The sequence below is a fragment of the Rattus rattus genome, chromosome 2, assembly GCF_011064425.1.
Source record: "Rattus rattus isolate New Zealand chromosome 2, Rrattus_CSIRO_v1, whole genome shotgun sequence".
Taxonomy (NCBI): Eukaryota; Metazoa; Chordata; class Mammalia; order Rodentia; family Muridae; genus Rattus; species Rattus rattus.
The window spans coordinates 101,294,827-101,321,672 of record NC_046155.1 but is presented as its reverse complement, the minus strand read 5'-3'; the positions used below and the strand labels follow the sequence as shown (position 1 = coordinate 101,321,672).

The 26,846-nt window shown below is 39.4% G+C and overlaps 2 pseudogenes; both read left to right on the top strand.

The window, feature by feature from the left end:
• The first annotated feature begins 18,638 nt into the window (after positions 1-18,638).
• On the top strand, positions 18,639-19,560 carry LOC116893981 (annotated as a pseudogene).
• Positions 19,561-23,226: 3,666 nt separating this feature from the next.
• On the top strand, positions 23,227-24,093 carry LOC116893980 (annotated as a pseudogene).
• The last annotated feature ends 2,753 nt before the right edge of the window (positions 24,094-26,846 follow it).

The following is a 26,846-nucleotide window of genomic DNA, read 5'->3' as shown; positions in this document are numbered from 1 at the left end:
GTGAAACAAATAAACAAGTTAGATAAAACCAATAATAAATGTTCATCAAATACATGTCATGACAAGAATATCATGAAAACCACAATTCAGATTTTCATGGACTATTCCATCATATAAAAATAATAAATATTATATATTCAGTACAATTATTTTACCAATTTCTATATCTAGACTTAAAAAATAAGTAAAAACTAAGGGAAAGGTATAAAAAATCAGTCATTTGACAGAAAAATATTATCTTATTGAAAGATGAAAGCTTTAATAAAATTCAAGGAGATTTTGATGGCTGGTATGTCAGTTTAGCTATTCTTAATTGTAAGAAATAAATTCAATGCAAAAATCAAATGTTTTTAAAGAGGAAGGTGTATTGTCAAACGAACTGTCAGTGAGAACATTTATATTAATCCAGGACTGGAAGGGACCTAGAAGCATTTTTATACCATTGGTCTCTTTATATCACCTAACTTTTTTAAAAAAATATATAATTACAATATTTTCCCTTTCCACTTCCTCCATCCAAACCCTCCATACCTGGCCATTTTTGATCTCTTTCAATTCCATGGCCTCTTTTTCTCTAATTGTTAGTAAATACATAAGTGTACCCAGATTGATTTACATAACGTTATTTGTATATTTGTTTTCAGGGTGACCAACTGTCATGCTCTTCCCTAGAAAGAACTGTTTTGCCACAGTCAGTATTCCTTAGTTATGTGTGGGAATTGCTTCATCTTCAGGTGCAACCTAAAGGCCTTTGATAGACTTCACAGTCACCTTTGAATCCTCAAAACCCATAATTTTCAACATTCACATCATCCGGCTTAGAAGAATATAAAAGCATATACCCCAACACTCCTACCCAAATGCCCTCAAGGTTTATTTAGGTTAGAAGAGCTTTGGTCACATGTTGGCTTAGTATGCTCTAAATGTATGAACCCACTGAGTTTACCTATGAAGCTAGGCCTGAAGTTGAGCCAAGAGAAAATACTGTAGAGAAAAGGAGCTGCGCACTGGCAAACCACCACATGCTGGGCACTGTTGTTTCATATCTAATCATATGACACCTTGCACTTTTCCAAAAAGTCCTTCCATGTGATATTAAAGAACTTTACTTACTGTTTACATGGTCTCTACCTCTGCCTAACAACAATCCTAGATTCTTAAAATAGACCCTAGTTATTATACTTAGTCTTTCTACCTAGTTATTATCTTACAGCTGTTATAGGTCCAATGTCTAGGCATGGCTAAAGCTTGCTTGGTATGTCACAAAACTGAAAGGAAAGTGTTGACACTTATTCTCATCTGGAGCTTGGGCCTATTTCCACAATCACTGGCTTTGGCAGAGTTCAGTTTCTTGTGTTTGTAGAATTGGGTACTAGTTTTCTGGTCTACCAGGGACTGCTCCCGGTCACTAGAGTCCACTGTAAGGTCATGGCTCCCCTCCAGTTCAATACCATCAATAAAGACCTTCTCCTGACCAGAAAATCTGTCACTTTTTTCAATATACCTACCAAGCTTCCAGCTCTAATTTCAAGACACACATTTAAAGGGTTCTCATGACTAAATGAGTTCTGCTGGGGAAAAAAATCTGTAAAATCCCTTCAAATCAGACATAAGGGGCCCAGAGATCTTTAGAACTGTCATTCTGCCTATCACATGAATAAATTCTATATTTGCTTTTAAGGGTCTTAAAGTGGACAGGCAAGATAATAGATTGTTCTCGTTCCTTTAACAAGTCTGTTTTGTGAAAATTTTTAAAGAGAAGAGGTAGGAGATGAGGGAAGGGAAAGCCATGAGGTGGACGAGAAAGAAGAGAAAGAAAGATTGGCTATGGTACAAGAGGGGTAATCTAAGATGTAATGATATTAAATATAAAATTTGTTACAATAACGCTTCACCAGCTTCTATATATAGATTTAAAAGACTAAGCAAAACTGAAGGAAGCACATGAATAACAAGAGCCATGGGCGGAAACTAGAAAACTGAAACCAGAATTCTCCTGGGTTTTGTTCTAGTTGTTTTTTTTTTTTTTAATTTTTGTTTCACTAAGCATGTCTGGTGACAAATATGGAACTTTAAGTGAAACATATTTTAAGGATAAATAAGGTTTATTTTTCAGGAAATAGTACTCTGTTATAAACGAAATGTGGAGTATAAGTCAATAGCCTTCTACCTGGTGTTAGAAAACACAGAAGAAAAGCCAAAGAAATTGTCCTTAAAATTCCAAATCAAATATTTGGGGGGAAATTGTGATATTTTTTGATTCAAGGCCTGTCTCGTTAAATGACTATTTGGAGTAAGAGACAGTGAGCCACAAGAACCATGTCCGACCTCTCAGGGAGGCAGCCTGGCTTCCCTGGGTTTGACATGCAGAAGTGGAGCACTGCCCTCTAGAGGGGCAAGCACGTCCTGAAGTCAGAAGCTACGTCATAGCAATGCAGTGCAGCTATCTGCACTGACACCCGCATTTCAAGGAAAAGATCCTCTCTGCAGCACTGAGAACAAAGATTACTTATAAATAGTGGGAATTATTTGAATACATTTAAGATATTTTTCAAAATGTTGGTAAATTTTCATCTGGGGGTATATGAACTTACAGTTTCAGATAAAATGTTTTCTATGTATGGTAGAAGATTTGTCTTTAGGGAATATTGATTTCAAAGCCACTTTTAAAATACATTACTTTGTATCTACTGTTTCCCAGCGTTTAGAGCTATGTGTATAATACATATGATTTTATATTAAATAATGAAGAAATATGCTAACAAAATTGACCTACATACACATGTCTGGTATCATATCCAAACTTAATATTTAAACAATTTTAAACAATAAGAGAGTTTTATTTATCTTTAAGAGTATTTTTAATTATTTATTTTAACTTTTGAGGGTATAACATAATTACATCATTTCCCCCTACCTCCCTCCAAACCTTCCCATATATCACTCCTTGCTCTTTTCAAAGTTCATGGCCTCTTTCTTTCATTAATTAGTATTAAATACAGCATACATGAACACACACATACTTCTGTATATGTAAGTACAGTCTTATCAGTCTGTCTAATGTTAACAGTTAGTATGTTTTCAGGACTTACAGTTTGGTATTGGATAACCAGTTGGTGTGCTAGGTCCTGAACAGGACTATTGTAAACCTTGGGACTCAATCCTGCAATTCATGTTAAGAATTTCTCCGCTACTGGAGTAGCCTTCAACTCATTGGCATAGGAAAGGACTTTCTGAATAGGACATCATTATCACAGATACTAAAATCAACAAGTAATAAATGGGACCTCATGGAACTGCAAAGCTTCTGTATGGCAAAGGACGCCATCATTCAAAGTAGCAGGCTACAGAATGGGGAAGATTTTACCAACTACACATCTGGTAGAGGACTGATACCCAAAATACATATAAAGAACTCAAAAACTGGATATCAAGAAAAAACATTGGTTTGGAAAACTTTTTTTCAGCCCTTTACTCTAAGGTAATATTCATCGTTATGGCTGAGGTGTGTTTCTTGTATGCAACCGAATGATAGATCCTGTTTTCACATCCTTTCTGTTAGCTAATGTCTTTGTATTAGGGAATTGCATCTATTGGTGTTGAGAGATATTAATGACCAGTGATTGTTATTTCCTCTTATTTTGGTGGTGGTGGCGGCGGTGGTGGCGGTGGCGGCAGCAGTGGTGTGTGTGTGTGTGTGTGTGTGTGTGTGTGTGTGTGTGTGTGTGTGTGTGTGTGTTTCCTTGTTTTTGCTGGTATAGAATTACTTATTTCCTGTGTTTTCATGGATGTAGTTATCCTTCTCGGGTTGCAGTTTTCCTTCTAGTATTTTCTGTAGGGCTGGATTTGTGGATAGATATTGGTTGAATTTGGTTTTGCCTTGAAATATTTTGTTTTCTCTTTCTGTGATGATTGATACAGATGATTTTTCTGGATACAGTAATCTAGGTTGGCACCTGTGGGTTTTTTAGAGGTTGTAGAATATCTGCCTAGGCCCTTCTAGCTTTTAGAGTCTCTGTTGAGAAATCTGGAGTGATTCTGATAGGTATATGTTTGAATGTTACCTCAACTTTTTCTCTTATCGTTTTTAATATTCTTAGTTCTGTAGAATTTATATTTTGATTATTATGTGCTGGGAGGATTTTCTTTTCTGGTCCAATCTAATTAGGGTTTTATATGCTTCTTGTATGTTTAGCCAAAACAATTCTCAACAATAAAGGAACTTCTGGAGAAATCACCATCCCCAACCTCAAGCTGTATTACAGAGCAATAGTGATAAAAACTGCATGGTATTGGTACTTAGACAGAGGGCTTGATCAATGAAATAGAATTGAAGATCCAGAAATAAACCCACATACCTATGGACACTTGATCTTTGACAAGGAAGCCAAAACCATACAGTGGAAAAAAGAAAACATCTTCAACAAATGGCGCTCGTCTAACCAGCATGTCTACATGGTCTGCATGTAGACAAATGAAAGTAGACACATATCAATCACCTTGTACAAGGTTCAAATCCAAGTGGATTAAGGGCTTTCACATAAAAGCAGACATACTGAATCTAGTAGAGGAGAAATTGGGAAATAACCTCGATCACATGGCCACAGGGGGACATTTCTGGAACAGAACACCAATGGCTCCCACTCTAAGGTAAACAGTTGACAAATGGAACAGATGAAACTGAAAAGCTTGTAAAGCATAAAACATTGTGAATATGACAATATAGCAATCTACAGATTGGGAAAAGATCCTTCACTAACCCTAAATCCAATAGAATGTTAATATCCAAAATACATAAAGAACCGAAGAAAGAGAAGCACTTTAAAAAAAGTTCAACATCCTTAGTCATCAGGGAAATGCAAATCAAATCAACTCTGAGATTCCACCTCACACCAATGAGAATGACTAAGATCAAAAGCTCAGCTGACAGCACAGGCTGGCAAGAATGTAGACAAAGAGGACCATTCCTCCATTGCTGGTGGGATTATAACCTGGTACAGCCAGTCTGGAAATCTATCTGGCAGTTCCTCAGAAAATTGGAAATAGTTCTACCTAAAGAACCAGCTATACTACTGTAGGATGATGTCATTATGCAGGTAAAGGCAAGTATAGGATAGAACAAGGCCTGTCATTGGACGAAAAGGAAGGGTGGGTGGGAGAAAAGTTTTAGAGGAGGAGGACACTGGAAGAGAAATGGGAGCAGCCAAGAGAGAAATGGCAGCAGATGTTAAGATTCATCTACAGGTTGTTATGATTATTCTTAAGTCATGGATGTGTACAAGGTTTTGTATGTCTAGATGAGCAAATTATATCTTATCAATTGGATCAGAGGTTATTGTGTTTGGTGTTCTTTCATGTGGTGATTTAATTGAGTTCAAGAGAGTCTGTGGTGGCTGAACACACTGGGCCGCCACGGAATTGGGATGTGTATGCCTGGCATGGTGGCAACCTGCCTTAGGAACTAGATGGGTAGAGAGATTGTTGCTGGGCTCAGAGAGTAGCCATCGGCAGTGTGATATAGGATGGAGTTTAACAGGTGAAACGTTTTGTTGACTGAGATGAAAATACCCCACTGATATCATGTGACACTATGGTGCCAGATCAAGTGTGAGATAAAAGAAACCTTCTTATAAATTTTACCTCAACATACTACTTCTGATCATATACTCAAAAGATGCTTCACCGTAACATAAGGACAAGGGTGTGTTTATAGCAGTGTTATTTCTAAGAGCCAGAAGGTGGAAATAACCCAGATATTCCTCAACTGAAGAATGGATACAGAAAATGTGGTTCATTACACAATGAAATATTATTCAGCTATCAAAAGCAAGGACATCAGTTTTGTAGGCAAATGGATGGAACTAGAAAATATCATCCTGACTGAAGTAACTCAGATTCAAAAGGACATGCATGCAATGTAATCGCTAATAACTGGATATTAGCCAAAAGAGTACAGAATACCGATTATAAAACTCACAGACCATATGAAGTTTAACAAGAAGGAAAGCCCAAGTGAGGAGGCTTCAATCCCATTTAGAAGGCAGAACAAAATAATCACGGGAGACAGAAAGAGGGAGAGATCTGGGAGAGAGAAGGGAAGGGGAAGGGAAAGGGTGGGGGGGAAACAGGAGAGAAGCCCAGAAGGCCATGAGAAGAATGGAAATATGCAGCTGTGGGGCTGGGGGAAAACCTCTAGGAATTCCCAGAGACCTGGGACTGGACTCTCAGGACTCAATGGACAATGACCTTAGCAGAAATGCACAACAGTGGGGAGATAGACTCCAAAGAAACTACCTCCAGTAGATAGACAGCCTCCATCCCCAGCAAATTGAGCTTTGACCTAGATTTGTTCCTAACTGAAGGAAATGCAGGGGAAAATATTGAACAGAGACTGAAGGAAAGGCCATCCAATGACCAGCCCAGCTTGGGATCCATCCCATGCAAAGGCGCCAAACCCAGACACTATTATTGATGCTATGTTGTGCATGAAGACAGAAGCCTAGCATGGTTGTCCTCTGAGAGGCTTTCCCAGCAGCTGACTGAGACAGATGCAGTTACTTAAAGCCAACCATTGGAGACTGAGGTTGAGGACCGCTATGGAAGAGTTAGGGGAAGGATAGAAGGAGCTGAAGGGGCTGGCAACCTCATAGGAAGAACAACAGTATACACTAACCCAGACCCCTCATAGCTTCCAGATTCTAAACCACCAACCAAAGAGCATTCATGGGTCGGTCTTTGGTCCCCAGCACATATGTAGCAGAGGACGGCCTTGTCTCACCTCAGTGGGAGAGGATGGGCCTAATCCTATAGAGACTTGATGCCCCAGGAAAGGAGGATGCTGAGGGTGTGAGGTGAAGGCAGATGTGTGCATGAGGGTGGTGGGTGGGAGGGTGGATGGGAAAGTACCCTCTGAGAGGCAAAGTGGAGGGTAATGGGGTAAAGAACTCGGGGGGGGGGTGGAAAACCAGGAAGTAGGGGGGACAACATTTGAAATGCTAATAAAGTAATTTAAGAAATACATTTTTTTAAAAAAAGAAAAATGTGACTCTTATTTTGTAACTCCACATTTAAAGTCTGTAATGAAATTACTTAATGCCACCACATCTACTTTCTAAAATCAATGCTGAATGCTTTCAAAAAAATGAACATGCAAGTTATAAATACATAAATTGCCTAAACTCAAATATTTACTTGTAACAGCCCAACAGCTAAGGCCAAGGATAAACACTATTCCTTACTGAGAAACAAAGCCTCCTCTCAAGGTATTATTTTTGTGTCATTAAGATACTAACTCTTACTGATCGTATTGATTACGTACTTGCTCTAATGTGAATGTGCCGTCTAAACGTCATCAATGTGCAACACATATGACAGGATTGGACACGGGCATTGATGTTTAAGTATAATCATGCATGGATTAATGTTATGGAATGAGTTTGGTTATCTTTAGATTAAGTTTATTATAAAAATAAAGTTCCTTCTCACAAGAAGGGAAATCTCTCTCTTTTTTCTTCCTCCTCCTTCCTCTCTCCTCTAATTCTCTTTCTTCTTTCTCTCCCTCTACTTCTCCCCCTCCCCATTCTTCTTTTTGTTTGTTTGATTTTGGTTTTGGTTTTGGTTTGGTTTTAAATTTTTGTTCATTTTCCCTTCCTTTCTCCTTTCACCTTCCACCACAGATGATGCAACAGAAAGGCTATTTACTATCTGGTGCAAGCCCCCTAACCATGAACTTCTCCTCTAGAACCAAATAAAACTCAGCCTCGTGTATTCTGTTAAGATAACACAAAGTAGACTACAATAGGCTGATCGCTCAGTGGCACAGCAGGTGATCCCCACGCCAAAGTCTTTAGGTTTGATCTCTAGCACCACAAAAGAAAGGTAAGGGAAAGACAAAGACTACAATGATCTTATAACAAGAAGGGGGAGAGAACATGGACAAAGGCAATGTTACAGACTAAAAGAATAATGTATTTACATATTAACTAAATGAATATGGTTCATTGAACTAAATGAATATTAACTAAAAGAATATGGTTATTGTTGGCATTTACAGATGAGGAAAAGAAATAGACAGGTTAAATATGATCTACCTAAAGTCATTAATTAATGAGTGGCATAGCCCTGATTGAGATCCAGGCTTTCTACTCCAGGCTCTACCTATTAATGGCTATGCTGAAATTCCTCCAAAAAGTCTAACAGGAAAATACTATTGCAGAAGTTCTAAAAAATACTGTAAGGAAAACCCCGCCATCAAGTTGAATTATAATAAGAACGATGCATCAACAAATTTGTTTATTTTAGAATAAAGGTAAATATTTTCTTCAAATCAATCAGGAGAAATTATAGATAAAATACTATTCTTAGAAATTCTTTGGCTAATAACACAAGAAAAAAATACTTGAGCCATGATTAATAGCTCACTCCAGTAATCTTAGCATCCAAGCAGATGAAACAGAGATTCTTATGAGTTCGCGATCAATATATAATGAATTCCAAGACAGCCAGGGCTAGGTAGAGAAACACTGTCTTGGAAACAAAATAAAATAAAATAAAAACAACTAATTATCCTAAACTCATGCCCAGATTAGCTTGCATAATATATCATTCATATTCATTCCGTGGTAAAATTTAAGAGTCCATTCTGGTTACCAACCTTATTTTAAACCAAGTTTTCAAATTCTTATCCCAAGAGGGGAGGCAAACTTTCCCAAACCTCCACTTTTCTGGGAAGCATTACAAGTGTGTGAAGCAATCCCCTATTAAGCCATAGTCCTTTACAACTACTATTTGTGGTAAATACTGTAACTTGTATTGTTTTACTGTGAACCAATAAAACCAGTTACCAGTGAACTGAATACAAGAATATATAATTTTGATTTTAATAATTTCTCTGAACATTGAGATCCCAACAAGTCTCTTGGTTTTATAGAAAGCCTAAGGAAAACTTTGAAATTGCATGTTAATTTGTTTAGAGAGCTTGAAAATATCATGAATGTAAATTTAGATTATTTAATTTATGGTAGTACTTAATTTTATATAAGCTATTCTCTTTGCATTTAGTAAGTATAGCTAGCAATCTTCACCAAAACAATTCATTCCCTGACCTTTAATTTGTGGGAAAATGCACACAAACATTTTGAAGGCAAAAATATGAAATTTAATTATCACCAAAGCATGATCTCATAACCCAGTTTTTCAATTATGATGACTGAGTAAAAGAATATATTCCCAAGTGTCTATCAAAATCATATTTTTGCTGTAATCTGTGCAAACCAAATGTGTTCCACTATGTTCATAGCAGCCTTATTTACAATAGTCAGATGCTGGAAACAACCCAGATGTCCCTTAACAGAAGAATGGATAGAGAAAATGTGGAACATTTACACAGTGGAATACTACTCAGCTATTAAAAACAAGGACTTCATGAATTTTGCAGGCAAATGAATGGAACTAGAAAATATAATCCTGAGTGGGGTAACCAAAACCCAAAGAGACATATATCATATGTATTCACTGATAAGTGGATATTAGTTTGAAAGCTCAGAATAGTCATGATACAACTCACAGACCATATGAAGCTTAACAAGAAGTAAGACCAAAGTGCGGATGCTTCAATCCTATTTACAAGGGGACCAAAATAATCATAGGAATCAGAGAGAGGGAGGGACCTAGGTGGAAAAGGGGAGGGAGAGAGAAGAAAGGGGGCAGGATCAAGTATGGGAAGAGACAGAAGCCCAGAGGGCCAGGAGAATGAATAGAAATATGTAGCAGGGAGGAATGGGGAATGGGAGGAGGGCCACTAGAAAGGCCTAGATGCCAGGGAAGGGAGATGCTCCCCAGACCCAATGGGGATGACATCAGCCTAAATGCCCAACAGTGAGGAAATAGAACCTGAAGAGTCCACCTCCAGTAGAGAGACATCGCCCTCAGTTGAGTTATGGGGCCACTCATCCATCTCAAAAAGTTTAACCCAGAATTGTTCCTGTCTAAAAGAAATGCAGAGACTGAAGAAAAGGCCATTACAGAGACCACCCCATCTTGGGATCCATCCCGTCCACAGACACCAAACCCTGATACAATTGCTGATGCCAAGATGTGCTTATAGACAGGAACCTGGTATGGTTATCCTCTGAGAGGCTCTGTCAGCACCTAAGATAGATGCTCACAGTCAACCATTGGACGAGTCTGGGGACCCCTATGGAAGAGTTATGGGAAGGACTGAAGGAGCTGAAGGGGATTGCAACCCTATAGGAAGAACAACAGTATCAACTAACTGGATCCCTCAGAGATCCCAAGGACCAAACCACCAACCAAAGAGTACACTTTGAGGACCCATGGTTCCAGCTGGATATGTTGCAAAGGATTGCCTTATTTGGCATCAACGGAAGGGAAGGCTTTTGGTCCTATGGAGGCTTGATGCCCCAGAAAAGGGGGTTGCTAGAAGAGTGAGACAGGAGTAGGTGGGTGTGTGCCTCTTAGAGGCAAAGGGTAGGGGGATAGGATGGGGATTCATGGAGGGGAGACTGGGAAGGAGGACATTTGAAATGTAAACATAAAATAATTAATAAAAAAATCTTTTCTGTGACTTTGACTTGGGACACTTTTCTCCTTTTATTCCTATTATTTTTAGATTTGGCTGTTTCTTAGTGGCCCAGCTTTCCTGAATGTATTGTGCCAGAATGTTTTCAGATTCAACATTTTCTGTGACTAAGGATACATTTCTTCTACTGTGTACTCAGTGAGATTCTCTCCTCCATTTCTTGTCCAGTTGACTAGGCTTCCCTCTAAGATTCCTGTTTATGTCACTAAATTTTTTACTCTCCAGATTTCCCTCAGGTTGGGTTTCCTTTATTGATTCCTTCCACTTTCAAGTCTTGACCTGTATTACTCATTTCCTTCCACTCCTTGTGCTTTCATTGATTTCTTTAAAGAATTTATTCATTTCCTCTTTAAGGACATCTAGTCTATTCATAAAGGCTGTTTGAAGATTCTTGTCTTATATGTCAACCCTGTTCTAATTCTCAGGGTCTACTGCAGTAGTGCTGCTGGTGAAGACATGTTGTCTTAAATATTCCTGATTGTGTTTTTATGCTGTCATCTAGGAATCTGACTTAGGGATAATTGAAATTCGAGGTGATGATATTTTGTCTTGTTTCATTAGGTGGGTGTTTCATTCCTTGGATTCTGTTGTCCTTTCTGGTTCTTAGGAGGGTGTGGTAGCTGTGTGCTGTCTCGTAGGAAATTCTGGGATCATGATGAATGTAGCCACTGGAGTTTCCTGATATCTAGATATTGGGAGATGATCCTTAGTATGGGCTAAGAGGATGGGGCTGGAGGTGTCTATAGGAGGGAGGAAAGCAGGATGTTCCATCAGGTTCTTCTTAGTTCCCCAAGAATGAGGACAAAAAGTGAGCAAAGGTTATGCAGATAGTCTACTACAGAGTTGGGGATGCGACTGGAGAATTGGACTTGAAGAAGAGGAGGAGGAGGAGTTAAAAGATATGAGGCTCTCCTTTCTGCTTAGCTGACTAGCCTACTTACTTCCATGGCAGAATTGGTCAATAGGTTCCCAGGGAATACCTGCTGTGTTGCTGGCTTAGACAACAGGATGAATATGAAGGTAGTTTTGAGGAGAAGATCTTTGTGCTCGACTACAGATTGGGGGACAGTGGTTTGCTTCAGAGTTGGGGGTGAAATTGGGAGATTGGTTTTGGAGGAGAAGTGAAGATCTGCAGTTAGCCTACCTGCTTCCATGATGGAACTAGCCAGCAGGTTGCTATAGAACACCTACTGGTGTTAGTCAGTAGGATAATAGGATTACTGTGGGGAAGGACAGTTAGAGGAGAAGGGCTGCATGGACCAAAAGAAGGGGAGGGCTGCACAGCAGGTAGTTTGCTACAAGGCTGGGTATAAGCCTGAAGACATATTGATAGAAACACAAAAGATATACTGGGAAAAACTCTTCAAAATAAAATGAAAGGAGAAAAATCAGACACTAAAAACTGAACAGAATATCAGTGAGCTGTGAAGCAATTTCACTTATACACATACGGATAAAACTAAAGTCTTTAAAGAAAGTACAGACAAACCCTGAAATATTTTTAAAACTGTAAACTATAAACTCAAATATCCAGGACAGCCAGGGCTCCACGTGTCTCAAAAAAACAAACAAAAAAAAAACCGAATTAACTAAAAAATTTCAGGACTACAGACCAAATAAAGTAAAAGATTTCAGTAATTACCCGCCATAAGTGGTATTCAATAGCATTTTGAAAGTCCAGGGAGCAGTGGCTGAAATGATGACACACAGAACTATAGTCCGAGTATGCTACCCCTCAACTCAGCCAACAGCTGCTCTAAAGGAAAGCAGGTTTACTGTGGTCAGACGGTACAGTTTTCCAGAAATTGAAATATGAATTTGTCTGTATAAAAATTCTCTACTATTAAGTATTTGCCTTTGATCCCACTTTCCAGAACCATCCATACAGACCAAACAAAATACACCTTTGGGCAAGGATCAACAAAGATGAGCACCGCCAGGTTTATGTAAATATATAAATGCTCAAAATAGCTGTTCTAAGGTCTACACTTTTTACAAGATTGTTCTGATGTGCTTTTAAGAGCCATGGTTTCTAAAATTAAATGAAATTTTGAAAGAGTTATAATTATGGAAACACAAGGAGAAAAGAAAAATGGGGAAAAGATCTCAGTTATTCAAGGGTTAATAAAGAATGCTTTACTTTTTTTATCCTGTTAATTATCTCTCATTTATCAAGAAAAAAGTAAATATAGCATTTATGAAATAAGGAAACATCAACCTATTTTTTAAAAAGTGGCGGGATATTAACATTGACATGTAGCATTACAATCATAACCAAAAATCTCTATTACACCCTACCCATATCTGGAGTGATAATAGACTTGAGATGGAAACCTACTACTTCCATTTTCCTAAACCAATATAATTTCTAACTGTACTTTCAATGCTTACCCTAATTCCACAGATAAGCATAGCTCTCAGCCCTCACCAAAGAACCTCCTGTTCTCAATAGATAGGGATTATTACACAGACCCACAGCTGGTCAAAATGCAGAGTCAGGGACTCTGGGATGTTGAACACCAATTGATATATTTGCAACCCAACCTCTACACCTGAATCTCAGAAAAAAACATGGGAGGAGAGGGGGGGTTTAAGAGCCAGGGGCTCTGGACAGTACTCACTAGATGCTTTCCCCTATGAATTTCCCTAATTACACGGAAAACTGTACCTACAAAATCTCATCACTATGATTGTCTGAACAAGCCAAATACAATGACAATAACAGTTAACATGTGTAAACATGAAAAAGGAAATTCCATGTGATTCCACCCCTAGATGAAGAGCCACATATGGTCATGGCTGTGGAGAGAGAAATCATCCCCAGGAATGAGCTCCTGCATAGGAAGTCCAATCCTAAGTAATTAACATTGTTTACATCATGGAAGGATTTTTAAACCTCTGAAATAAAAACTATTTTATGGGTCTCCTAGACTGCTTAAACTCAAGAGTATATGAACGCTCAAGAAAGCGAGCTGGAGAAATAGCTCAAGAAGAGTCTGGGCTGTTCTTCCAGATGATACCAGTTCAATTCCCAGAACTTACATGGTGAGTCCCAACCATCAGTAAGTCAAGAGGAAAGATACAGCATCCTCTTCTGTCCCCGACAGGCACCAAGCTTACACATGGTACACAAACACCATACATATTAGATAGATAGATAGATAGATAGATAGATAGATAGATAGATAGATAGATAGATAGATAGGTGGATGGATAGATTATTTTTTAAAGAACTTCAAAAAGAAAGTTATAAGGACAAATTCTCCAGATAATCAATGCTAGTGCCATAAACTCTTGATAAAGAAAAGTTTCAAATGCATTGTGGAAAGTGGAATAAGGTTTAAATGTTCCCAAAACATTTTCTGTTTTCAATGATGTCTTAGTTTGGTTTTCTGTTGCTGCAACAATGACCAAAGGCAAGTTGAGAAGGAAGGGGCTTATATGGCTTACACTTCCAGCTCATACGCCATCAATGGAAGAAATCAGGACAGGAACTCAAGCAGGGTAGGAGCCTGGAGTCAAGAGCTGATGGAGGCTTTCACTGGATTGCTCAGCCTGCCTTCTTATAGAACCCAGCACTACCAGCCAGGGAATGGCACCATTTATCACTAACAGAAAATGTCCTACAACTGGATCTTCTGGAGACATTTTCTCAATTGAGGTTCCTTCCTCTCTGATGACTCTAGATTGTGTCTAGTTGACACAAAACCAGCCAATACAAATGACAATGCCAGGTGTGGATGTAAAAAGAAGGGCAGGTGGTGTAGAGTCCCTTCAAAAACCTTTGATGATTAGTCTATCTTCCCCAGTAGACTACAAGCTCAGTAAGGGTAGAAGATGGGACAGTTTTATTCATCATGCCATACTCATCCCCTAAAACATAGTTAAGTAAACAATATTCTAATAAATGAATAAAATAAAAAGTCACATAGGTACTAGGACATATACTATAAATCTACTAAATATTATAAAATGGAATTTCTGGTTAAATAATAGAAAATAGAGAAAATCTTTATCAAGTAGAGGCATCTTTAAAAATGAGAGGATTCTGAAAGCTGGCTGATGACTTCCTTCTTAGATCGTCCTCAGGAATGCACATCTTTCCCCTTCCATTTCTCCTTTTAGTTGTGATACACGATAAGAACCCTTGACAGAAACCAAATGGATGCTGAGCCATGCTTGAGAACCTTTGGACCGTACGATAATAAACTTCTTTTTTTCACAAATTACCCAGCCTGAAGTAAATGTGCTAGTCCGAGAACCTACCACAATAAGGACAGTGAGCTGTTTCAGAAATTACAAGTGAAGCCCATGGCATAACATATGACCAAAATGGTAGTCACTATAATTTGAATAAGCAATAATTTTAACAACTGAAATATAATGACTGATGGTATGGACTATCAGTCTTTTTGGGTCAGTGTTCATACGTCAAAGATCTTCCAGGGTTTTCAGTTTGAACTGCTAAGAACCAGAGAACAGTAGCATAAATAGCTGTTAGCAAAGACCTAGCTGCCAGCTACAAGGATCCTTGTAACACAATGGAGTTCTCTGAACCAATCCACATGCTAAGGACACTAGGCAAAATTTTTGTAAAAATTTGGAAGGGGAAGAGTAAACTAAGAACCCTATGATGAACTCTATGATATTATCAGATCACAGCTACTATCAAAAAGAACACATGCACCGGGGAAGATTGGGAGTCTAGTGTGACTCTGGGTAGAGGGTACAACCTCCTTGCAAATCAGCAATAAGAGACAGTCTCCTGAGATGGGTCATCTAGGGGCACAACAAAAGAGGAGGAACTTGGCCATATGAATATCATTCTGCAAACAAGTGTGTAATTAAGATTGTCAATTTGTTAGTTATCTAATTAATTTTGGTTAATTTCTCAATAATCATTGATCCTATTTTCCCTTATATCAAAATTTTATTACCTGAAAAAAATGTATAATTCATGAGAAACAATTGTCGAAAAGAAAGCTGAAGGAGAGAAAGGGTAGGGCCAGTGTCTCAGGAGGCTGAGGCAGGAGGATGGCCTGAGCTCAGGAATTCAAGTCCTGCCTGAGCAGCACAGTGAAATAAACCCTATTTAATAAAAATACATTTAATAAAAATACATAAAAATTTACAACTGCCACTTAGTGAGCACTCAATTAGTATGTTAAATGCATACCTTTAATGAAGCAAATTAAATTAGCATGCTTGAATTTCAGGGACCACCCTTCACCAGCTTCAATGCCTTAACAGAATTCATATAACAATGTTGTTTTTCTCACATTAGCTTAAAATGTGGTCACTATTTTTTACCATAACATAAAATATGCCTATGACTCTAAATAGGCTAACTAGCATATTTGTGGTTCTTATGAAGCAAGACACATACACTGTATGGTTTCTATTTAAAAGTGTAATTAAAAAGAACTAACAAATAAAAGCATTGGGAAAATTATATGGATTGTTTTCAGTACTCAGATCTTGATATGTGTTCCAAAAGAAGAAACTGTACAACTAGACTAGTAAAATCATAATTTAAAATTTTTCAAGAGAAATTGAGAAAGGATAAAAACCACTTAAGACTAGAAATGTTCAAGAGAGAAAATGGATCATGTAACAGAGCCCTGAACTCTCAACTAGTTCTGAAAAATGTTCATGTTGGATTGTAAAATAATATTTTAATATCCTCCCTAGCACATTTTAGTATTTCCCTGAACCAATTTTACTCATGTGTAATTTATGTTTCTATGTCAAACACCTGCGTGTTATAAATATATTAGTACAAAAACCTACTTTAAGGTTTTTATTAAATCAGAAGTATGTATGGGCGCACTTACAGTTGAAGAAGTTAATGCAAGAGTTACTGGCTAGTTATGGTACAAGACTGAGCCAAGGAAAATATTCACTTATTTATATACTGCAGCACTTGAAAATGTCTCATTTACACTGTGCCCAGAACCACAAAATTTATCAAATAAATTTCCATACCCCCTCAAACCTAAGCAAAAGATACTGTGAAACTGGCATTACACTAAAAAATAAAATACTAGTACTATGCAGTTGTATCCATATATAGGAAGAAAAAAGGTCATATTCTACAAATGATGAAAATAGCAACTCTCAGAAGATTTGCATTTAAAAAGTATCAAAAATAAAAAGTAGGACATTCATGAACCCTATGAGAATTTAATGCAAAAAGAGAAACACCACATAAAATAAAACTTGAAACTGAGGGGGTCCAGGTATCAAACCAACTGATGTTATTGTTTTTAAAAAATTCTAGAAACAACACTTTCTGCTTAAATTAGTTATTTATAATACCCACAACCAATCTTTTATCCTAGCATAGAAAATCTATGGTGTCTGACTGTTTTATCAACCCCATTAGCATACAGAGACAAAATTCACCTAAAGGTTGTTTCATCATAATTCAGCACTTTGGTACTCTATGTAACTTTGACCTTTTCCCTGAGAGACATTTATCAATGTCTAGAGACATGTTAGGTTGCCATGCCGGAATGGAAAGAAGACACACACAGCAGTGCCACTGGCAACTTGTCTCTTGTTGCTATAGAGTAGGAATATTGCCAAACATTCAACAGCAATCAGGACAGCCTTCAAAACAACAAAAAACAAACAAACAATAACACCAGTAATTATCCAGCTCCAGATAGTAACAGGACCAAATTTTGGACAGCCTATTTCTTAGTTAACTTTTCTGTTACCATATAATAAAATACCTTGACAAATGCTACTTAAAAGAGAGTGTTTATTTGGGCCCACAGTTCAAGACCATACTTCATTATGATGAGGAAGACATGACATCAGATAGGGAAGGCATGGTGGCAGGAACAGGAGGATGTTTTGGTAACATTGCATCCACAGTCAAAAGGCATAAAGTGAGCAGGAAATGAAGTTGGGCTATGAAGACTTGAGGTTCATCTCCAGTGATCCACTAACTCCAGCAGGGTTTTATACCCTTCCCAAATAGCATCACCAGCTGGAGACCAAATACTCAAAACATCTCAGCCTTTGGGGAACATTTCATATTCAAATCATAATATCTTTGTTTAAAATCCAATCCCTTGCCTGGGACAATCAACTATGACAAGAATTTCAAAGTGAAACAAAAGTATAATTTTCATAAAGAAGTTCTAAGAATAGAACAATATATAGAAAATGCACTAACCTATATATGACAGATAAACAAGGAGTGTGCTGCTTTTAACCACTAGACACCCTTCCTATGTGACTAAAGGCTAGTATTTTCAATTCCTCTCTGTATTTCTTTTTTTACTTTGTACTGTGAAAATTCTCATGTATCCACAAAATAATATATCCACTATCCAACTTTAACAAGTGTCAACACTGTACCATTTTTAAATGTATGTTTCTGTCATTCAGAAAATTGGTGTTTCTTAAATATTAAAAGCAAATGCCAAAGGGCATTTTTTTTTTACCAACTGATATTTAAGGGTTTTTTTTTTCAGTATTTACCCTTGAAGAAAGCTGATCAGGATAAACTATTTACAATGCACATGAAAAGAAAGTTCCAGTAAATGAGGGTTAATTAGATCATTTGAGGAGTGGATGGCAGAAACCAGAACAGCCATCCCAGATCCAAACAAATGGTAGGAAAAGTCCTCATAGGGTTCACCATGTAAACACAGGGCTGGACAGAAGATTGAAAGGCACTGGTGGTAGCCTTTGCCCTTAAACATAAAGGCAACATGTAAGCCTTCTGGGCAATAAGGCAGAAGTGAGATGTTGCCACAGAGATGCAAGCAATAAAAGTTCTAGATCAGGAATGTCAATAAATCCTGATGATGTCCCAGCTTTAACAATTTGACAACTGGGTGGAGTAAGATGATAAAACTGATACTCAGGACTCTCTGCTCCTCCCTGTTCCAGAGACAACCACATCTTCTCGTGCAGTGCCAGCCTCATCCCATACACAAGATGGTGAATTCAGGTCGGTGTGAATGGATTTGGCTGTATTGGGCACCTGGTTACCAGGGCTGCTTTCTCTGCATCTGGCAAAGTGGAGATTGTTGCAATCAATGACCCCTTCATTGACCTCAACTACACTGTCTACATGTTCCAGTGTGACTCTAACCATGGCAAATTCAATGCCACAGTCAAGGTTGAAAACAGGAAGCTTGTCATCCACAGGAAGCCCATCACCCTTCCAGGAGCAAGATCTTGCTAACATCAAATGGGTGATGATGGTGCTGAGTCTGTCATGGAGTCAACTGGCATCTTCAACACCATGGAGAAGGCTGGGGCTCACTTGAAGGGTGAGGCCAAAAGGGTTACCAACTCCACCCCTTTGGCTGATGCCCTCATGTTTGTGATGGGTGTGAACCATGAGAAATATGACAACTCACTCAAGATTGTCAGCAATGCATCCTGCACCACCAACTGCTTAGCCCCCCTGGCCAAGGTCATCCATCACAACTTTGGCATCAAGGAAGGGCTCATGACCACAGTCCACACTATCACTGCCACTCAGAAGACTGTGGATGGCCCCTCTGGAAAGCTGTGGCGTGATGGCCGTGGTGCAGCCCAGAATATCATCCCTGCATCCACTGATGCTGCCAGGGCTGTGGGCAAGGTCATCCCAGAGCTTAATGGGAAGCTCACCACCATGGCCTTCCATGTTCCTACCTCCAATGTATCTGTTGTGGATCTGATATGCTGCCTGGAGAAATCTGTCAAGTATGATGACATCAAGAAGGTAGTGAAGCAGGCATCTGAGGGCCCACTAAAGGGTATCCTTGGCTACACTGAGGACCAGGTTATCTCCTGTGACTTCAACAGCAACTCCCACTTCCACCTTTGCTGCTGGGGATGGCATTGCTCTCAATGACAACTTTCTAAAGTTCATTTCCTAGTATGACAATGAATACAGCTACAGCAACAGGGTGGTGGACCTCATGGCCTACATGGCCTCCAAGGAGTAAGAAACCCTGGACCACCCACCCCAGCCCAGCAAGGGTACTGAGAGTAAGAGAGAGGCCCTCAGTTGATGAGGAGTCCCTATCCCAACTCACACAAAACTCTTCAACATATGCACCTTAATTACACTTCTCATACCCACATATAGCATGAGCACACACAAAAACACCCATAAAAAGTTTACCATTTGTAGCACAGAAACTTCATCTGAGTTTTATGGGTGTTAATAGACAAAATAATCTATAATATACAATTAAAATGTGAGTAGTGGGTTTTACTGTGTTGGGATTACCCAATGGATCAAGAACTCTGTGGAAATTTGAATGAGAATGGACTCCATAGGCTCATAAATTTGAATACTTAATCACCAGGGAGTGGAACTATTTGAAAGGATTAGGAGGTGTGACTTTTTTGGGGGTAGTGTGTCACTGGGGATAGGCTTTGAAGTTTCAAAAATCTATTTCAAACCCATAGTCTCTCTCTTCCTTCTGCCTGCCTATCCAGATGTTGAACTCTGAGGTGCTTTTCCAGTACATATCTGCTTGTGTGCCCTGATGAAAATGCATTAAACCTCTAAAACTGTGAGCAAACCCCAATAAGATGGTTTATTTTATAAGAGTTGCTGTGGGCATGGTATCTCTTCACAGCAAGAGAACACTGGCTAAGATAAACACTAATGTTCACATTTCTCAACCAATCGATAATCTGCTCTCATAAAAACATGAATTCTGTTCTGGGATTCAACACATGGTGACTGAGTTGATGAATATAAAAACTGCTCATTTTAAAAAGAAAAATAAATGGATAGCTATAAAATTCTGGTCACACAGCATTATTGATAAATGGATTCTCTATGAGGAGTAAAGGTCAAAATTCACTCAAAACACACAGAATAAATAAGAAAACGTGTAGATGACAGATGTCTCGAAACTTTTGTGCTTTGAGATCATTTTAGACTTGAAGGGGTGTTACACATATGGTGTCACTTCCTATAATCTCTAATCTAAAATTCTATCAGCATGGTCTATTTATCAAAATGGGAATTTAAAGGAATAACACAGAAACAGGAAGGACAGTAAAAAGGACGTAAAAGGAGAACAAATGGCAAGCCAGTAGGACTTCTGGTAGTCCTCTAGCTACCTAACATCGGGTTGCCATTGACTACATAGTTCAAATAAATAACTATGAGGATTTTAAAAAAAGACAAGGAATAATGAACCAAAGTTCAAGTTTCAGCAGCTTTTCTAGCAATGCTGTTTGTGTCCCAGTACTGTTTAGTTCTGCTGTCTCCTCGCTCTCCTCTCATCAAAGACAGCTCACATTAACCAAATATCTCACAGCATGCTGAACTCATTAGTTCTAATATATCTTTTTCCTGTGTATGTATGCCTTGGAATTTCTGCATAGAAATTATGTCATTTGTGAATAGAGATCCTTCCTGGTCTGGATGCCTTATGCTGCCTTTCTTGTCTATTGCCCCTGTTTTATCCTCTGTATGAACTGAAGAGAAGTTTTTAGAACTGACATCTCTATTTCATTGCTATTCTTAACACCAGAGCCATTAGTCTTTCCCCACTAAGAAAAATATCAGGTGCTCTGTTAAGATGTGGAACTTGGTTTGCACAAGCATTTTGACCATGAAGAAAAGGGTAGGGTTTCCTTCATATGCTTTATCTGAATCATTTAAACTATGCTAACTACAGTTTGTATTCCTTAGCTCACCCTCATTATGACCTTCAGGTACCAGGTCATAGAGTCAGTGGTCCTGGCCAGCATTTGCCATGAGATACCTGTATGATCAGATAGTGATCATGCCTCAGAAGCTAGAATCCCTCTTTCACAAAGTCACCTCCAAACTTCTAAGAGTTAAATCAATCAACCAATTTTTGTGTGTATGACAAAAAGTAGGACATTGAAAACATACTCTGAGGAAATCCAGAAAATCATAAGGATATACTTTAGAAATCTGTACTCTACCAAATTGGAAAAATTTTGAATAAAATTAATAAATTTCTTGATGTGTACTATTTAATACTTGATATATTCTATTAAAGTTAAATCAAGATCAGATAAGCAATTTAATTGAAGCTGTAACTCTAGTAAAATAGAAGAAAGAAAAAGTCTCCCAGCCAAAAGAAGCCAAGGACCAGATGGATTCAACACAGAATTCTATCAGACTTTCAAAGAAGAATTAATGCCAGTACTCCTCAAACAATTCTCCAAAAATAGAAATGGAAGGAACACGGCCTAATTCTTTTTAATGAGGCAACAATTGCCCTGATATCTAAACCACACAAAGACTAACAAAGGAAAAGAATTACAGAGCAATTTCCCTACAGCATATATGAGCATATATGCAAAAATCCTCAATAAAAGACTTGCAAACTGAATCCAAAAACACATGAAAAACATCATCCATCATGAGCAAGTAGGCTTTATACCAGTGATACAGGGATGTCTCAACATATGTAAATTGATAAATTTAATCCACCACAGAAAACGACTGAGAGGCAAAACCCATATTATCATCTCATAGATGCAGAAAAGGCCTTTGACAAAATCCAACACACCTTCATGATAAAAGTCCTGGAGAGACTAGCGAGAAAAGGGACATACCTCAAAATAATAAAGTCAATTTACAGAAAGCCAACATCAGCCAAAGCATAAAGAAACTCAAACATCTACACTAAAACTAGAAGCAAGACAAGGCTGCCCACTCTCTCCCTACTTATTCAATATAGTACTTGAAGTTTTAGCCAGAGCAATCAGACAACTGAAGTAGATCAAAGGAAAGTATCTCTATTTGTGGATTTCAGAATTTTATACATAAATGACCCTTAAACAACAGGAACATTCTACAGCTGATAAAAGAAAAAAAAACCCTTCCAGCAAACCATCATATTACAAAGTTAAGACACAAAAATCAGTAGTCTTTCTATATACAAATGACAAATACCGAAATAAGAAAAACAATAACTTTCACCATAGCCTCAAAAAAAAAAAAAAAAAAAAAAAACTATCTAGATGTAACTGTAAGCAAGCCTATAAAAGACTTGGACAATACAGCTTTAAGACACTGAGGAAATATGAAAGAAATCTAAGTGGTATCAGCAAATAAGGAGGAAGACAAATCCATAACTAAATATCCTCAGAACGAAGTGAAGCCTCCAGTGCCAGGAATGGGCCAAATCTAGTTGAATTGTTGACCAGAGGGGCCTCATAAAAATTCCCAAACGATCGAATCTATTGCCAAGGCTGTTGGTTGCGCTCTACAAAGTGATTCTTAAGTCCTTTTGCTGAAGACAACGCCGACATAACTCACTGAACATGGAGAAGTCAAAGTGGTGCCTAGCTAGATCCGTCGTCTCTACTGACTGATGTAGTACTGGAAGGTACACTGCGTGCTACCAGAGGAAAAAGGTCAATACCGACCAAGCTACAAACCCTGTGCTCAACAGTAGCGAATCGCCTGAAGGATACACTGCTGTAATAGTGGCACAAACATGGGAGCGATCAACCACTACCTGATTGACGGCCCACTCCATGAGACGAAATGCATGCCTGATGCTGCTCAGGTGACCAAGAACCTTACACTAGACAGACCACGGACCAAGGGGGAAAACCTAACACTTCTTCTAAAGGAATTAGCCTTCTTCTTCAGGAAAACACCAATGGCGGATGACGCCAGTGTAGGGACAGGGCCCGGAGGACCCCGGGGGCCCAGGATTAGGAGGCCGCTGAGGCTTCTGCGGAGGATTCGGCAGCGGTCTTAGGGGCCACAGTCGGTCGTGGTCGAGGCCGTGGGGCTCGGGGAGGTAAAGCTGAAGACAAGGAGTGGATTCCCATCCAAGCTATGCCGCCTGGTTAAGGACATGAAGACCAAGTCCTTGGAGGAGATCTACCTGTTCTCCCTGCCCACTAAGGAATCTGAGATTATTGGCTTTTTCCTGGGTGCATCTCTAAAGGATGAGGTTCTGAAAATCATGCCAGTGCAGAAGCAGACTCGGGCTGGCCAGCGGACCAGGTTCAAGGCTTTCGTCACTATTGGGGACTACAATGGACACGTTGGTCTTGGTGTTGAGTGTTCCAAGGAGGTTGCCACTTCCATCTGACGGACCATCATCCTGGCCAAGCTTTCTATCATCCCCATGCAGAGAGGCTTCTGGGGGAACAAAATTGGCAAGCCCCACACTGTTCCATGCAAGGTGACAGGCCGCTGTGGCTCTGTGCTGGTGCGTCTCGTCCCTGCCCCCAGAGACACTGTCATTGTCTCTGTTCCTGTGCCCAAGAAGCTACTGATGATGGCCGGTATAGATTATTGCTACACTACAGCCAGGGGTTGCACTACAGCCCTGGGCAACTTTGCCAAGGCCACCTTTGATGTCATCTCCAAAACCTACAGCTACCTGACCCCTGACCTCTGGAAAGAGACGGTGTTCACCAAGTCCCCTTATCAAGAATTCACTGGCTGTCTTGTGAAAACCCACACCAGTGTCTCTGTTCAGAGGATGCAGGCAGCAGCTGTGGCTACCACATAAGGGTTTTTTTTTATACATAAAAAATAAATGAATTAAGTCTGTTTAAAAAAAAAAGGAATGCAGCGACACAACGCTACATTCATAGATCCGTATTTTGCTCAGCCATCATCAGAGAAGCTTCCTCCTATAGCAGATGGGAACAAATACAGAAACCTACAGTCAAACAATGCACAGTGAGAGTTCTTGAAACTCTGGGTCCTAAAAGGGATGTCTTTATCAGATCCCTCCTCCTCAGGGCTGGGGAACTCTGTGAAAAAGGAGGTGGAGAGATTGTTAGAACTGGTGAGAGTGGAAGACATCCAAGAATCAAGAGTTTCTAGACACAACAGGATGAAAGCCCCTAAAAAGTCAAATAGACACTGTGGCAGCACGCATAGGGTGCATACATGTCCACTCGAGATGGGATCCCAGAGCTGAGAGGAGAAGTGCACAGCCCATCCCTAACCCAAATGCTATCTTCAGTTGACAACTGCTGACATAGAAGGAATTCATTTTCTCCTACTGAATCTGATTGAGTATACAAAACACACTTAAGGGCAAGCACCTTCCCAACACTAGAAGGCCAGCAGAAAATGAACTTAATATTATTTTTCAAAGTTTAGGGGTTGGGGATTTAGCTCAGTGGTAGAGCCTTTGCCTAGCAAGCACAAGGCCCTGGGTTTGGTCCTCAGCTCTGGAAAAAAACAAATAACAAAAGTTTTTCTTGGCATTTTTTACCTTACAGATATTTTTCTTACACATTATGGTTTCCAATTTTGTTTTCTATGGGATTTCTGTGTATATATAATATAAATGCATTATCTCTGTCTCTTGTGCTCTTTTTGCGTTTTTTCTTCCTTTGTTTCTTTTTTATTTTAATTATTGTAGTAAGCTTTATTTCGTAGTAAATTTTTATTCACTTTACTTCCTGCTCACTGGCCCCCTCCCAGTCAACCCCTTCCTCAACCTTTCTCCCATATGCCCCCCCTTCTCCTCTGAGTGGGTGGCGGGCCTTGTGGGTATCCCTCCCCACCCAGGTACTTCAGGTCTCTGTGAGGCTAGGTGCTTCCTCTCCCACTGAGGCCAGATAAGGCAGCCCAGGTAGTAGACATACAAGTACAAACAACAGCTTTTGGGATAGGCCCCACTCCAGTTGTTCGTGACCATCATGAAAGCCAAGCTGCACATCTGCTACATATGTTCAGGGAGGCCTAGGTTCAGCCCACGTATGTTCTTTGGTTAATGGTTCAGTTTCTAAGACCCCCAAGAGTGTAGGTTAGTTGATTTTGTTGGTCTTCCTGTGGAGTTCCTATTTCCTTCAGGGCCCACAATCCTTCCTCCTCTTCTTCCATAAGATTCCCCAAGCTCCAGTCACTGTTTGGCTGTGAGTGTCTGTATTTGTCTGCATCAGCTGCTGGATGAAGTCTCTCAGAGGACAACATGCTCCTGTCTGCCAGCATAATAGAGTATGATTAATAGGGATGGTGCTTGCCCATGGGATGGGTCTCAAGTTGAGCTGGTTATAGGTTGGCCATTCCCTCAGTCTCTGCTCCCTGGCCCATGCCTGCATTTCTTGTAGACAGGATAAATTTTGGGTTGAAATTGTGAGTGGGTTGGTGTCTCCACTGGGGTTCCTGCCTGGCTACAGGATGTGGCCTCTTCAGGTTCCATATAATCAGTGTACTGAGTCCCAGCCAAGGTCTCCTCCATTGGTTCTTGGCTGCCTCCCTGCCATAGTTATGCTTTTACTGCTGTGAACAAGGACCATAACAAAGGCAACTCGTAGAAAACATTTAATTATATCTAGCTTACAGGTTCAGAGGTTCAGTTCCTTAGATGGGAGAGCACGGCAGCATTCAGACAGGCATGGTGCAGGAGGAGCTGAAAGTTCTACACCTTCATCAGAAGGCTGCTAGAAGACTGACTTCCAGGCAGCGAGGATAAGGATTTTAAATCCCAAACCCACAGTGGCACACTGTGGCACACTCCAGCAAGGCCACAACTACTCCAACAAAGCCTCACTCAACCTGCCTTTGTCCTCCAGAGTGCTGGGATTAAAGGTGGGCACCATCGCACCCAGCTCTTCTAATGAGAAAGAAAAGGTGTGGTGCTCTTGAGTTAACACGGAGGATCTGGGGGAATTGAAGGAGGGGGAAACTAATCAGAATATATTGAACTAAAAAGTCATGTAATCAAAGACTCCACAATAGCACAAATAGAGAGCCTTTCTCTTGTGAAATTCAGAGTAAGTAGGTAGAGCAGTATGAGAAGGAAGCCTTCCCTGTGAGGTTCCCTAGGAATGAGAGTTCTACCTTAACTTCCAGACAATCCCTTAGACTACTGTTGTCAGCTGCATGGTTGAAGCTGCTTCAATCCATCTACAGGAGATTAGACTGAGCAAAGAGGGAACTGTATGCCCAATTATTTTAAATGCAAGACTCATACTGTTTCAGAATTTATATGGGTTATGCCCTTAGTAAAAACTTAAGTATGCAACCCAGAACTCACTCTAGTAAGACTTAAAAAGACAGTCAGTCACTGGTTCAGGGAACATGTGTCCAGCTGGTAATGAGTAGCCATTATTGAAAATAAGAAAAATGAAATCATCAGTATTTGGGACAATCAGATTCTGCCAACAATCATGAATGAGTTCAAAATAAAAATGAATATTGAACTACCTAATGCCATCTTATGAATGTACTTTTTATTAGCATGCATTCGTTGCACAAAATAGTGACTTTTACAAGGCAATTATCACACATGCATTTTTATGT